At 54.0% G+C, this 12,905-nt stretch overlaps 11 non-coding genes across 11 annotated transcripts; all 11 read right to left on the bottom strand.

Annotated features, from left to right (window-relative positions):
- Nucleotides 1-640: 640 nt before the first annotated feature.
- trnak-cuu (transfer RNA lysine (anticodon CUU)) lies at nucleotides 641-713 on the bottom strand. The gene has a single exon. It is a non-coding gene; the product is annotated as a tRNA-Lys (tRNA).
- A 1,094-nt stretch (nucleotides 714-1,807) lies between these two features.
- trnak-uuu (transfer RNA lysine (anticodon UUU)) lies at nucleotides 1,808-1,880 on the bottom strand. The gene has a single exon. It is a non-coding gene; the product is annotated as a tRNA-Lys (tRNA).
- A 1,094-nt stretch (nucleotides 1,881-2,974) lies between these two features.
- trnak-cuu (transfer RNA lysine (anticodon CUU)) lies at nucleotides 2,975-3,047 on the bottom strand. Its single transcript has one exon. It is a non-coding gene; the product is annotated as a tRNA-Lys (tRNA).
- Nucleotides 3,048-4,141: 1,094 nt separating this feature from the next.
- On the bottom strand, nucleotides 4,142-4,214 carry trnak-cuu (transfer RNA lysine (anticodon CUU)). Its single transcript has one exon. It is a non-coding gene; the product is annotated as a tRNA-Lys (tRNA).
- Nucleotides 4,215-5,307: 1,093 nt separating this feature from the next.
- Nucleotides 5,308-5,380, bottom strand: trnak-uuu (transfer RNA lysine (anticodon UUU)). The gene has a single exon. It is a non-coding gene; the product is annotated as a tRNA-Lys (tRNA).
- A 1,093-nt stretch (nucleotides 5,381-6,473) lies between these two features.
- trnak-uuu (transfer RNA lysine (anticodon UUU)) lies at nucleotides 6,474-6,546 on the bottom strand. Its single transcript has one exon. It is a non-coding gene; the product is annotated as a tRNA-Lys (tRNA).
- Nucleotides 6,547-7,639: 1,093 nt separating this feature from the next.
- On the bottom strand, nucleotides 7,640-7,712 carry trnak-uuu (transfer RNA lysine (anticodon UUU)). The gene has a single exon. It is a non-coding gene; the product is annotated as a tRNA-Lys (tRNA).
- Nucleotides 7,713-8,806: 1,094 nt separating this feature from the next.
- Nucleotides 8,807-8,879, bottom strand: trnak-cuu (transfer RNA lysine (anticodon CUU)). Its single transcript has one exon. It is a non-coding gene; the product is annotated as a tRNA-Lys (tRNA).
- Nucleotides 8,880-9,972: 1,093 nt separating this feature from the next.
- Nucleotides 9,973-10,045, bottom strand: trnak-uuu (transfer RNA lysine (anticodon UUU)). The gene has a single exon. It is a non-coding gene; the product is annotated as a tRNA-Lys (tRNA).
- A 1,094-nt stretch (nucleotides 10,046-11,139) lies between these two features.
- On the bottom strand, nucleotides 11,140-11,212 carry trnak-uuu (transfer RNA lysine (anticodon UUU)). Its single transcript has one exon. It is a non-coding gene; the product is annotated as a tRNA-Lys (tRNA).
- Nucleotides 11,213-12,306: 1,094 nt separating this feature from the next.
- trnak-uuu (transfer RNA lysine (anticodon UUU)) lies at nucleotides 12,307-12,379 on the bottom strand. Its single transcript has one exon. It is a non-coding gene; the product is annotated as a tRNA-Lys (tRNA).
- Nucleotides 12,380-12,905: the final 526 nt, after the last annotated feature.

Here is a 12,905-nt window from a genome sequence, read left to right as displayed (position 1 = left end):
GAAAGGTTCCGTTTGAAGTGTCTGACTTGATTTTAAAAAAGCAGACCATCGATGACAGCAGTGTCCATAAATCGAAGCTTCAGCACGTGCAAATAGAATCAGGATTTCACTGCTGCCTCCCAGCGCCACGGACCCTTGTCGGATTCGAGCCTCGGGCGACTACCTGTGTGCAGTTTGCACATTCTACCCGTGTCTGCGTGGATTTCGTCGGACGGATCCGGTTTCCTCCCACAGTCCAAAGGTGTGCAGGTCAGGTGTTCTGGCCATGCTAAATTGCCCATTGTTTTCAGGGATGTGTAGGTTCGGTGCATTTGTTCGGGGTAAATAGAGTCATGCGGTAGGGGTTTGGGTGTGTGGGGGATACTACTGGGAGAGTCGGGAGCCTGTTTCCACAGTCGAGGGATTCGATGCTAATTTCTGATTACGCACATTTGGAGGACCTGAAAGAGATCAATTCAAACAGAAGCCACGCTTTGCGGGAGAAACACCGCGAGTTTGGCAGCAACTGCCACATTTCGGAAATGCAGGCAAAAGTGGCCTGTGCTTGCTTCCCACCGCCACAATGTGAGGGCCATTCAGTCTGATTTGCTCGCACTACGCCTTCGCTGTTGTCCCGTGGCAGTGCAATTAAAAAGCGACCCGCCCGAGCAGGGACTTGAACCCTGGACCCTCAGATTAAGAGTCTGATGCTCTACCGACTGAGCTACCCGGGCTCGCGGCAAGCCGCCGCCCTGCTGCGGCTTTTCCTGCTTGAGCTGGAAAAGACGTTCGCGCTTCACACTCTCGCGCAGCCATTCTGACACAATCCACACAATTCAGTAGGAAAGACGGGCAGCCCCGACTGTGCAGGGCCGATTCCAAACCGCTGTCTCTCTTCATCACCCCCATTCCATTGCCGCCCCGACCTCTCTCTACTGTAACAACCCTCCTCAACACACACCTCTGGCACCGTCAAAGCCATCAGCAAGCTTACAACACAGCACCGCCAAAGTAAGAACGGTGCTCATGAGACGGCCTCATCATCATCCCTCCAACACCACGCACAGTCCCTACCCCCAGCATCCACTCTCTGCTCGACACAATCCACCCGAACACAAGCCGCAGGCACCGACACTCCCACACGCACTGCCACATCACCATCAGCTCCAAAACAAGGAAGATGTGCATGAAAGGTTCCGTTTGAAGTGTCTGACTTGATTTTAAAAAAGCAGACCATCGATGACAGCAGTGTCCATAAATCGAAGCTTCAGCACGTGCAAATAGAATCAGGATTTCACTGCTGCCTCCCAGCGCCACGGACCCTTGTCGGATTCGAGCCTCGGGCGACTACCTGTGTGCAGTTTGCACATTCTACCCGTGTCTGCGTGGATTTCGTCGGACGGATCCGGTTTCCTCCCACAGTCCAAAGGTGTGCAGGTCAGGTGTTCTGGCCATGCTAAATTGCCCATTGTTTTCAGGGATGTGTAGGTTCGGTGCATTTGTTCGGGGTAAATAGAGTCATGCGGTAGGGGTTTGGGTGTGTGGGGGATACTACTGGGAGAGTCGGGAGCCTGTTTCCACAGTCGAGGGATTCGATGCTAATTTCTGATTACGCACATTTGGAGGACCTGAAAGAGATCAATTCAAACAGAAGCCACGCTTTGCGGGAGAAACACCGCGAGTTTGGCAGCAACTGCCACATTTCGGAAATGCAGGCAAAAGTGGCCTGTGCTTGCTTCCCACCGCCACAATGTGAGGGCCATTCAGTCTGATTTGCTCGCACTACGCCTTCGCTGTTGTCCCGTGGCAGTGCAATTTAAAAGCGACCCGCCCGAGCAGGGACTTGAACCCTGGACCCTCAGATTAAAAGTCTGATGCTCTACCGACTGAGATACCCGGGCTCGTGGCAAGCCGCCGCCCTGCTGCGGCTTTTCCTGCTTGAGCTGGAAAAGACGTTCGCGCTTCACACTCTCGCGCAGCCATTCTGACACAATCCACACAATTCAGTAGGAAAGACGGGCAGCCCCGACTGTGCAGGGCCGATTCCAAACCGCTGTCTCTCTTCATCACCCCCATTCCATTGCCGCCCCGACCTCTCTCTACTGTAACAACCCTCCTCAACACACACCTCTGGCACCGTCAAAGCCATCAGCAAGCTTACAACACAGCACCGCCAAAGTAAGAACGGTGCTCATGAGACGGCCTCATCATCATCCCTCCAACACCACGCACAGTCCCTACCCCCAGCATCCACTCTCTGCTCGACACAATCCACCCGAACACAAGCCGCAGGCACCGACACTCCCACACGCACTGCCACATCACCATCAGCTCCAAAACAAGGAAGATGTGCATGAAAGGTTCCGTTTGAAGTGTCTGACTTGATTTTAAAAAAGCAGACCATCGATGACAGCAGTGTTCATAAATCGAAGCTTCAGCACGTGCAAATAGAATCAGGATTTCACTGCTGCCTCCCAGCGCCACGGACCCTTGTCGGATTCGAGCCTCAGGCGACTACCTGTGTGCAGTTTGCACATTCTACCCGTGTCTGCGTGGATTTCGTCGGACGGATCCGGTTTCCTCCCACAGTCCAAAGGTGTGCAGGTCAGGTGTTCTGGCCATGCTAAATTGCCCATTGTTTTCAGGGATGTGTAGGTTCGGTGCATTTGTTCGGGGAAAATAGAGTCATGCGGTAGGGGTTTGGGTGTGTGGGGGATACTACTGGGAGAGTCGGGAGCCTGTTTCCACAGTCGAGGGATTCGATGCTAATTTCTGATTACGCACATTTGGAGAACCTGAAAGAGATCAATTCAAACAGAAGCCACGCTTTGCGGGAGAAACACCGCGAGTTTGGCAGCAACTGCCACATTTCGGAAATGCAGGCAAAAGTGGCCTGTGCTTGCTTCCCACCGCCACAATGTGAGGGCCATTCAGTCTGATTTGCTCGCACTACGCCTTCGCTGTTGTCCCGTGGCAGTGCAATTTAAAAGCGACCCGCCCGAGCAGGGACTTGAACCCTGGACCCTCAGATTAAGAGTCTGATGCTCTACCGACTGAACTACCCTAGCTCGCGGCAAGCCGCCGCCCTGCTGCGGCTTTTCCTGCTTGAGCTGGAAAAGACGTTCGCGCTTCACACTCTCGCGCAGCCATTCTGACACAATCCACACAATTCAGTAGGAAAGACGGGCAGCCCCGACTGTGCAGGGCCGATTCCAAACCGCTGTCTCTCTTCATCACCCCCATTCCATTGCCGCCCCGACCTCTCTCTACTGTAACAACCCTCCTCAACACACACCTCTGGCACCGTCAAAGCCATCAGCAAGCTTACAACACAGCACCGCCAAAGTAAGAACGGTGCTCATGAGACGGCCTCATCATCATCCCTCCAACACCACGCACAGTCCCTACCCCCAGCATCCACTCTCTGCTCGACACAATCCACCCGAACACAAGCCGCAGGCACCGACACACCCACACGCACTGCCACATCACCATCAGCTCCAAAACAAGGAAGATGTGCATGAAAGGTTCCGTTTGAAGTGTCTGACTTGATTTTAAAAAAGCAGACCATCGATGACAGCAGTGTCCATAAATCGAAGCTTCAGCACGTGCAAATAGAATCAGGATTTCACTGCTGCCTCCCAGCGCCACGGACCCTTGTCGGATTCGAGCCTCGGGCGACTACCTGTGTGCAGTTTGCACATTCTACCCGTGTCTGCGTGGATTTCGTCGGACGGATCCGGTTTCCTCCCACAGTCCAAAGGTGTGCAGGTCAGGTGTTCTGGCCATGCTAAATTGCCCATTGTTTTCAGGGATGTGTAGGTTCGGTGCATTTGTTCGGGGAAAATAGAGTCATGCGGTAGGGGTTTGGGTGTGTGGGGGATACTACTGGGAGAGTCGGGAGCCTGTTTCCACAGTCGAGAGATTCGATGCTAATTTCTGATTACGCACATTTGGAGGACCTGAAAGAGATCAATTCAAACAGAAGCCACGCTTTGCGGGAGAAACACCGCGAGTTTGGCAGCAACTGCCACATTTCGGAAATGCAGGCAAAAGTGGCCTGTGCTTGCTTCCCACCGCCACAATGTGAGGGCCATTCAGTCTGATTTGCTCGCACTACGCCTTCGCTGTTGTCCCGTGGCAGTGCAATTTAAAAGCGACCCGCCCGAGCAGGGAGTTGAACCCTGGACCCTCAGATTAAGAGTCTGATGCTCTACCGACTGAACTACCCTAGCACGCGGCAAGCCGCCGCCCTGCTGCTGCTTTTCCTGCTTGAGCTGGAAAAGACGTTCGCGCTTCACACTCTCGCGCAGCCATTCTGACACAATCCACACAATTCAGTAGGAAAGACGGGCAGCCCCGACTGTGCAGGGCCGATTCCAAACCGCTGTCTCTCTTCATCACCCCCATTCCATTGCCGCCCCGACCTCTCTCTACTGTAACAACCCTCCTCAACACACACCTCTGGCACCGTCAAAGCCATCAGCAAGCTTACAACACAGCACCGCCAAAGTAAGAACGGTGCTCATGAGACGGCCTCATCATCATCCCTCCAACACCACGCACAGTCCCTACCCCCAGCATCCACTCTCTGCTCGACACAATCCACCCGAACACAAGCCGCAGGCACCGACACTCCCACACGCACTGCCACATCACCATCAGCTCCAAAACAAGGAAGATGTGCATGAAAGGTTCCGTTTGAAGTGTCTGACTTGATTTTAAAAAAGCAGACCATCGATGACAGCAGTGTCCATAAATCGAAGCTTCAGCACGTGCAAATAGAATCAGGATTTCACTGCTGCCTCCCAGCGCCACGGACCCTTGTCGGATTCGAGCCTCGGGCGACTACCTGTGTGCAGTTTGCACATTCTACCCGTGTCTGCGTGGATTTCGTCGGACGGATCCGGTTTCCTCCCACAGTCCAAAGGTGTGCAGGTCAGGTGTTCTGGCCATGCTAAATTGCCCATTGTTTTCAGGGATGTGTAGGTTCGGTGCATTTGTTCGGGGTAAATAGAGTCATGCGGTAGGGGTTTGGGTGTGTGGGGGATACTACTGGGAGAGTCGGGAGCCTGTTTCCACAGTCGAGGGATTCGATGCTAATTTCTGATACGCACATTTGGAGGACCTGAAAGAGATCAATTCAAACAGAAGCCACGCTTTGCGGGAGAAACACCGCGAGTTTGGCAGCAACTGCCACATTTCGGAAATGCAGGCAAAAGTGGCCTGTGCTTGCTTCCCACCGCCACAATGTGAGGGCCATTCAGTCTGATTTGCTCGCACTACGCCTTCGCTGTTGTCCCGTGGCAGTGCAATTTAAAAGCGACCCGCCCGAGCAGGGACTTGAACCCTGGACCCTCAGATTAAAAGTCAGATGCTCTACCTACTGAGCTACCCGGGCTCGTGGCAAGCCGCCGCCCTGCTGCGGCTTTTCCTGCTTGAGCTGGAAAAGACGTTCGCGCTTCACACTCTCGCGCAGCCATTCTGACACAATCCACACAATTCAGTAGGAAAGACGGGCAGCCCCGACTGTGCAGGGCCGATTCCAAACCGCTGTCTCTCTTCATCACCCCCATTCCATTGCCGCCCCGACCTCTCTCTACTGTAACAACCCTCCTCAACACACACCTCTGGCACCGTCAAAGCCATCAGCAAGCTTACAACACAGCACCGCCAAAGTAAGAACGGTGCTCATGAGACGGCCTCATCATCATCCCTCCAACACCACGCACAGTCCCTACCCCCAGCATCCACTCTCTGCTCGACACAATCCACCCGAACACAAGCCGCAGGCACCGACACTCCCACACGCACTGCCACATCACCATCAGCTCCAAAACAAGGAAGATGTGCATGAAAGGTTCCGTTTGAAGTGTCTGATTTGATTTTAAAAAAGCAGACCATCGATGACAGCAGTGTCCATAAATCGAAGCTTCAGCACGTGCAAATAGAATCAGGATTTCACTGCTGCCTCCCAGCGCCACGGACCCTTGTCGGATTCGAGCCTCGGGCGACTACCTGTGTGCAGTTTGCACATTCTACCCGTGTCTGCGTGGATTTCGTCGGACGGATCCGGTTTCCTCCCACAATCCAAAGGTGTGCAGGTCAGGTGTTCTGGCCATGCTAAATTGCCCATTGTTTTCAGGGATGTGTCGGTTCGGTGCATTTGTTCGGGGTAAATAGAGTCATGCGGTAGGGGTTTGGGTGTGTGGGGGATACTACTGGGAGAGTCGGGAGCCTGTTTCCACAGTCGAGGGATTCGATGCTAATTTCTGATACGCACATTTGGAGGACCTGAAAGAGATCAATTCAAACAGAAGCCACGCTTTGCGGGAGAAACACCGCGAGTTTGGCAGCAACTGCCACATTTCGGAAATGCAGGCAAAAGTGGCCTGTGCTTGCTTCCCACCGCCACAATGTGAGGGCCATTCAGTCTGATTTGCTCGCACTACGCCTTCGCTGTTGTCCCGTGGCAGTGCAATTTAAAAGCGACCCGCCCGAGCAGGGACTTGAACCCTGGGCCCTCAGATTAAAAGTCTGATGCTCTACCGACTGATCTACCCGGGCGCGTGGCAAGCCGCCGCCCTGCTGCGGCTTTTCCTGCTTGAGCTGGAAAAGACGTTCGCGCTTCACACTCTCGCGCAGCCATTCTGACACAATCCACACAATTCAGTAGGAAAGACGGGCAGCCCCGACTGTGCAGGGCCGATTCCAAACCGCTGTCTCTCTTCATCACCCCCATTCCATTGCCGCCCCGACCTCTCTCTACTGTAACAACCCTCCTCAACACACACCTCTGGCACCGTCAAAGCCATCAGCAAGCTTACAACACAGCACCGCCAAAGTAAGAACGGTGCTCATGAGACGGCCTCATCATCATCCCTCCAACACCACGCACAGTCCCTACCCCCAGCATCCACTCTCTGCTCGACACAATCCACCCGAACACAAGCCGCAGGCACCGACACTCCCACACGCACTGCCACATCACCATCAGCTCCAAAACAAGGAAGATGTGCATGAAAGGTTCCGTTTGAAGTGTCTGATTTGATTTTAAAAAAGCAGACCATCGATGACAGCAGTGTCCATAAATCGAAGCTTCAGCACGTGCAAATAGAATCAGGATTTCACTGCTGCCTCCCAGCGCCACGGACCCTTGTCGGATTCGAGCCTCGGGCGACTACCTGTGTGCAGTTTGCACATTCTACCCGTGTCTGCGTGGATTTCGTCGGACGGATCCGGTTTCCTCCCACAATCCAAAGGTGTGCAGGTCAGGTGTTCTGGCCATGCTAAATTGCCCATTGTTTTCAGGGATGTGTCGGTTCGGTGCATTTGTTCGGGGTAAATAGAGTCATGCGGTAGGGGTTTGGGTGTGTGGGGGATACTACTGGGAGAGTCGGGAGCCTGTTTCCACAGTCGAGGGATTCGATGCTAATTTCTGATACGCACATTTGGAGGACCTGAAAGAGATCAATTCAAACAGAAGCCACGCTTTGCGGGAGAAACACCGCGAGTTTGGCAGCAACTGCCACATTTCGGAAATGCAGGCAAAAGTGGCCTGTGCTTGCTTCCCACCGCCACAATGTGAGGGCCATTCAGTCTGATTTGCTCGCACTACGCCTTCGCTGTTGTCCCGTGGCAGTGCAATTTAAAAGCGACCCGCCCGAGCAGGGACTTGAACCCTGGGCCCTCAGATTAAAAGTCTGATGCTCTACCGACTGAGCTACCCGGGCTCGTGGCAAGCCGCCGCCCTGCTGCGGCTTTTCCTGCTTGAGCTGGAAAAGACGTTCGCGCTTCACACTCTCGCGCAGCCATTCTGACACAATCCACACAATTCAGTAGGAAAGACGGGCAGCCCCGACTGTGCAGGGCCGATTCCAAACCGCTGTCTCTCTTCATCACCCCCATTCCATTGCCGCCCCGACCTCTCTCTACTGTAACAACCCTCCTCAACACACACCTCTGGCACCGTCAAAGCCATCAGCAAGCTTACAACACAGCACCGCCAAAGTAAGAACGGTGCTCATGAGACGGCCTCATCATCATCCCTCCAACACCACGCACAGTCCCTACCCCCAGCATCCACTCTCTGCTCGACACAATCCACCCGAACACAAGCCGCAGGCACCGACACTCCCACACGCACTGCCACATCACCATCAGCTCCAAAACAAGGAAGATGTGCATGAAAGGTTCCGTTTGAAGTGTCTGACTTGATTTTAAAAAAGCAGACCATCGATGACAGCAGTGTCCATAAATCGAAGCTTCAGCACGTGCAAATAGAATCAGGATTTCACTGCTGCCTCCCAGCGCCACGGACCCTTGTCGGATTCGAGCCTCGGGCGACTACCTGTGTGCAGTTTGCACATTCTACCCGTGTCTGCGTGGATTTCGTCGGACGGATCCGGTTTCCTCCCACAGTCCAAAGGTGTGCAGGTCAGGTGTTCTGGCCATGCTAAATTGCCCATTGTTTTCAGGGATGTGTAGGTTCGGTGCATTTGTTCGGGGTAAATAGAGTCATGCGGTAGGGGTTTGGGTGTGTGGGGGATACTACTGGGAGAGTCGGGAGCCTGTTTCCACAGTCGAGGGATTCGATGCTAATTTCTGATTACGCACATTTGGAGGACCTGAAAGAGATCAATTCAAACAGAAGCCACGCTTTGCGGGAGAAACACCGCGAATTTGGCAGCAACTGCCACATTTCGGAAATGCTGGCAAAAGTGGCCTGTGCTTGCTTCCCACCGCCACAATGTGAGGGCCATTCAGTCTGATTTGCTCGCACTACGCCTTCGCTGTTGTCCCGTGGCAGTGCAATTTAAAAGCGACCCGCCCGAGCAGGGACTTGAACCCTGGACCCTCAGATTAAGAGTCTGATGCTCTACCGACTGAGCTACCCGGGCTCGCGGCAAGCCGCCGCCCTGCTGCGGCTTTTCCTGCTTGAGCTGGAAAAGACGTTCGCGCTTCACACTCTCGCGCAGCCATTCTGACACAATCCACACAATTCAGTAGGAAAGACGGGCAGCCCCGACTGTGCAGGGCCGATTCCAAACCGCTGTCTCTCTTCATCACCCCCATTCCATTGCCGCCCCGACCTCTCTCTACTGTAACAACCCTCCTCAACACACACCTCTGGCACCGTCAAAGCCATCAGCAAGCTTACAACACAGCACCGCCAAAGTAAGAACGGTGCTCATGAGACGGCCTCATCATCATCCCTCCAACACCACGCACAGTCCCTACCCCCAGCATCCACTCTCTGCTCGACACAATCCACCCGAACACAAGCCGCAGGCACCGACACTCCCACACGCACTGCCACATCACCATCAGCTCCAAAACAAGGAAGATGTGCATGAAAGGTTCCGTTTGAAGTGTCTGACTTGATTTTAAAAAAGCAGACCATCGATGACAGCAGTGTCCATAAATCGAAGCTTCAGCACGTGCAAATAGAATCAGGATTTCACTGCTGCCTCCCAGCGCCACGGACCCTTGTCGGATTCGAGCCTCGGGCGACTACCTGTGTGCAGTTTGCACATTCTACCCGTGTCTGCGTGGATTTCGTCGGACGGATCCGGTTCCCTCCCACAGTCCAAAGGTGTGCAGGTCAGGTGTTCTGGCCATGCTAAATTGCCCATTGTTTTCAGGGATGTGTAGGTTCGGTGCATTTGTTCGGGGTAAATAGAGTCATGCGGTAGGGGTTTGGGTGTGTGGGGGATACTACTGGGAGAGTCGGGAGCCTGTTTCCACAGTCGAGGGATTCGATGCTAATTTCTGATACGCACATTTGGAGGACCTGAAAGAGATCAATTCAAACAGAAGCCACGCTTTGCGGGAGAAACACCGCGAGTTTGGCAGCAACTGCCACATTTCGGAAATGCAGGCAAAAGTGGCCTGTGCTTGCTTCCCACCGCCACAATGTGAGGGCCATTCAGTCTGATTTGCTCGCACTACGCCTTCGCTGTTGTCCCGTGGCAGTGCAATTTAAAAGCAACCCGCCCGAGCAGGGACTTGAACCCTGGGCCCTCAGATTAAAAGTCTGATGCTCTACCGACTGAGCTACCCGGGCTCGTGGCAAGCCGCCGCCCTGCTGCGGCTTTTCCTGCTTGAGCTGGAAAAGACGTTCGCGCTTCACACTCTCGCGCAGCCATTCTGACACAATCCACACAATTCAGTAGGAAAGACGGGCAGCCCCGACTGTGCAGGGCCGATTCCAAACCGCTGTCTCTCTTCATCACCCCCATTCCATTGCCGCCCCGACCTCTCTCTACTGTAACAACCCTCCTCAACACACACCTCTGGCACCGTCAAAGCCATCAGCAAGCTTACAACACAGCACCGCCAAAGTAAGAACGGTGCTCATGAGACGGCCTCATCATCATCCCTCCAACACCACGCACAGTCCCTACCCCCAGCATCCACTCTCTGCTCGACACAATCCACCCGAACACAAGCCGCAGGCACCGACACTCCCACACGCACTGCCACATCACCATCAGCTCCAAAACAAGGAAGATGTGCATGAAAGGTTCCGTTTGAAGTGTCTGACTTGATTTTAAAAAAGCAGACCATCGATGACAGCAGTGTCCATAAATCGAAGCTTCAGCACGTGCAAATAGAATCAGGATTTCACTGCTGCCTCCCAGCGCCACGGACCCTTGTCGGATTCGAGCCTCGGGCGACTACCTGTGTGCAGTTTGCACATTCTACCCGTGTCTGCGTGGATTTCGTCGGACGGATCCGGTTTCCTCCCACAGTCCAAAGGTGTGCAGGTCAGGTGTTCTGGCCATGCTAAATTGCCCATTGTTTTCAGGGATGTGTAGGTTCGGTGCATTTGTTCGGGGTAAATAGAGTCATGCGGTAGGGGTTTGGGTGTGTGGGGGATACTACTGGGAGAGTCGGGAGCCTGTTTCCACAGTCGAGGGATTCGATGCTAATTTCTGATTACGCACATTTGGAGGACCTGAAAGAGATCAATTCAAACAGAAGCCACGCTTTGCGGGAGAAACACCGCGAGTTTGGCAGCAACTGCCACATTTCGGAAATGCAGGCAAAAGTGGCCTGTGCTTGCTTCCCACCGCCACAATGTGAGGGCCATTCAGTCTGATTTGCTCGCACTACGCCTTCGCTGTTGTCCCGTGGCAGTGCAATTTAAAAGCGACCCGCCCGAGCAGGGACTTGAACCCTGGGCCCTCAGATTAAAAGTCTGATGCTCTACCGACTGAGCTACCCGGGCTCGTGGCAAGCCGCCGCCCTGCTGCGGCTTTTCCTGCTTGAGCTGGAAAAGACGTTCGCGCTTCACACTCTCGCGCAGCCATTCTGACACAATCCACACAATTCAGTAGGAAAGACGGGCAGCCCCGACTGTGCAGGGCCGATTCCAAACCGCTGTCTCTCTTCATCACCCCCATTCCATTGCCGCCCCGACCTCTCTCTACTGTAACAACCCTCCTCAACACACACCTCTGGCACCGTCAAAGCCATCAGCAAGCTTACAACACAGCACCGCCAAAGTAAGAACGGTGCTCATGAGACGGCCTCATCATCATCCCTCCAACACCACGCACAGTCCCTACCCCCAGCATCCACTCTCTGCTCGACACAATCCACCCGAACACAAGCCGCAGGCACCGACACTCCCACACGCACTGCCACATCACCATCAGCTCCAAAACAAGGAAGATGTGCATGAAAGGTTCCGTTTGAAGTGTCTGACTTGATTTTAAAAAAGCAGACCATCGATGACAGCAGTGTCCATAAATCGAAGCTTCAGCACGTGCAAATAGAATCAGGATTTCACTGCTGCCTCCCAGCGCCACGGACCCTTGTCGGATTCGAGCCTCGGGCGACTACCTGTGTGCAGTTTGCACATTCTACCCGTGTCTGCGTGGATTTCGTCGGACGGATCCGGTTTCCTCCCACAGTCCAAAGGTGTGCAGGTCAGGTGTTCTGGCCATGCTAAATTGCCCATTGTTTTCAGGGATGTGTAGGTTCGGTGCATTTGTTCGGGGTAAATAGAGTCATGCGGTAGGGGTTTGGGTGTGTGGGGGATACTACTGGGAGAGTCGGGAGCCTGTTTCCACAGTCGAGGGATTCGATGCTAATTTCTGATTACGCACATTTGGAGGACCTGAAAGAGATCAATTCAAACAGAAGCCACGCTTTGCGGGAGAAACACCGCGAGTTTGGCAGCAACTGCCACATTTCGGAAATGCAGGCAAAAGTGGCCTGTGCTTGCTTCCCACCGCCACAATGTGAGGGCCATTCAGTCTGATTTGCTCGCACTACGCCTTCGCTGTTGTCCCGTGGCAGTGCAATTTAAAAGCGACCCGCCCGAGCAGGGACTTGAACCCTGGACCCTCAGATTAAAAGCCTGATGCTCTACCGACTGAGCTACCCGGGCTCGTGGCAAGCCGCCGCCCTGCTGCGGCTTTTCCTGCTTGAGCTGGAAAAGACGTTCGCGCTTCACACTCTCGCGCAGCCATTCTGACACAATCCACAAAATTCAGTAGGAAAGACGGGCAGCCCCGACTGTGCAGGGCCGATTCCAAACCGCTGTCTCTCTTCATCACCCCCATTCCATTGCCGCCCCGACCTCTCTCTACTGTAACAACCCTCCTCAACACACACCTCTGGCACCGTCAAAGCCATCAGCAAGCTTACAACACAGCACCGCCAAAGTAAGAACGGTGCTCATGAGACGGCCTCATCATCATCCCTCCAACACCACGCACAGTCCCTACCCCCAGCATCCACTCTCTGCTCGACACAATCCACCCGAACACAAGCCGCAGGCACCGACACTCCCACACGCACTGCCACATCACCATCAGCTCCAAAACAAGGAAGATGTGCATGAAAGGTTCCGTTTGAAGTGTCTGACTTGATTTTAAAAAAGCAGACCATCGATGACAGCAGTGTCCATAAAT

This window comes from Chiloscyllium plagiosum, unplaced genomic scaffold (genome assembly GCF_037043375.1).
Source record: "Chiloscyllium plagiosum isolate Xiang-an unplaced genomic scaffold, Cpla_swu_hap1 HiC_scaffold_28, whole genome shotgun sequence".
NCBI lineage: Eukaryota > Metazoa > Chordata > Chondrichthyes > Orectolobiformes > Hemiscylliidae > Chiloscyllium > Chiloscyllium plagiosum.
This window is presented reverse-complemented; position numbering and strand designations above follow the sequence as displayed.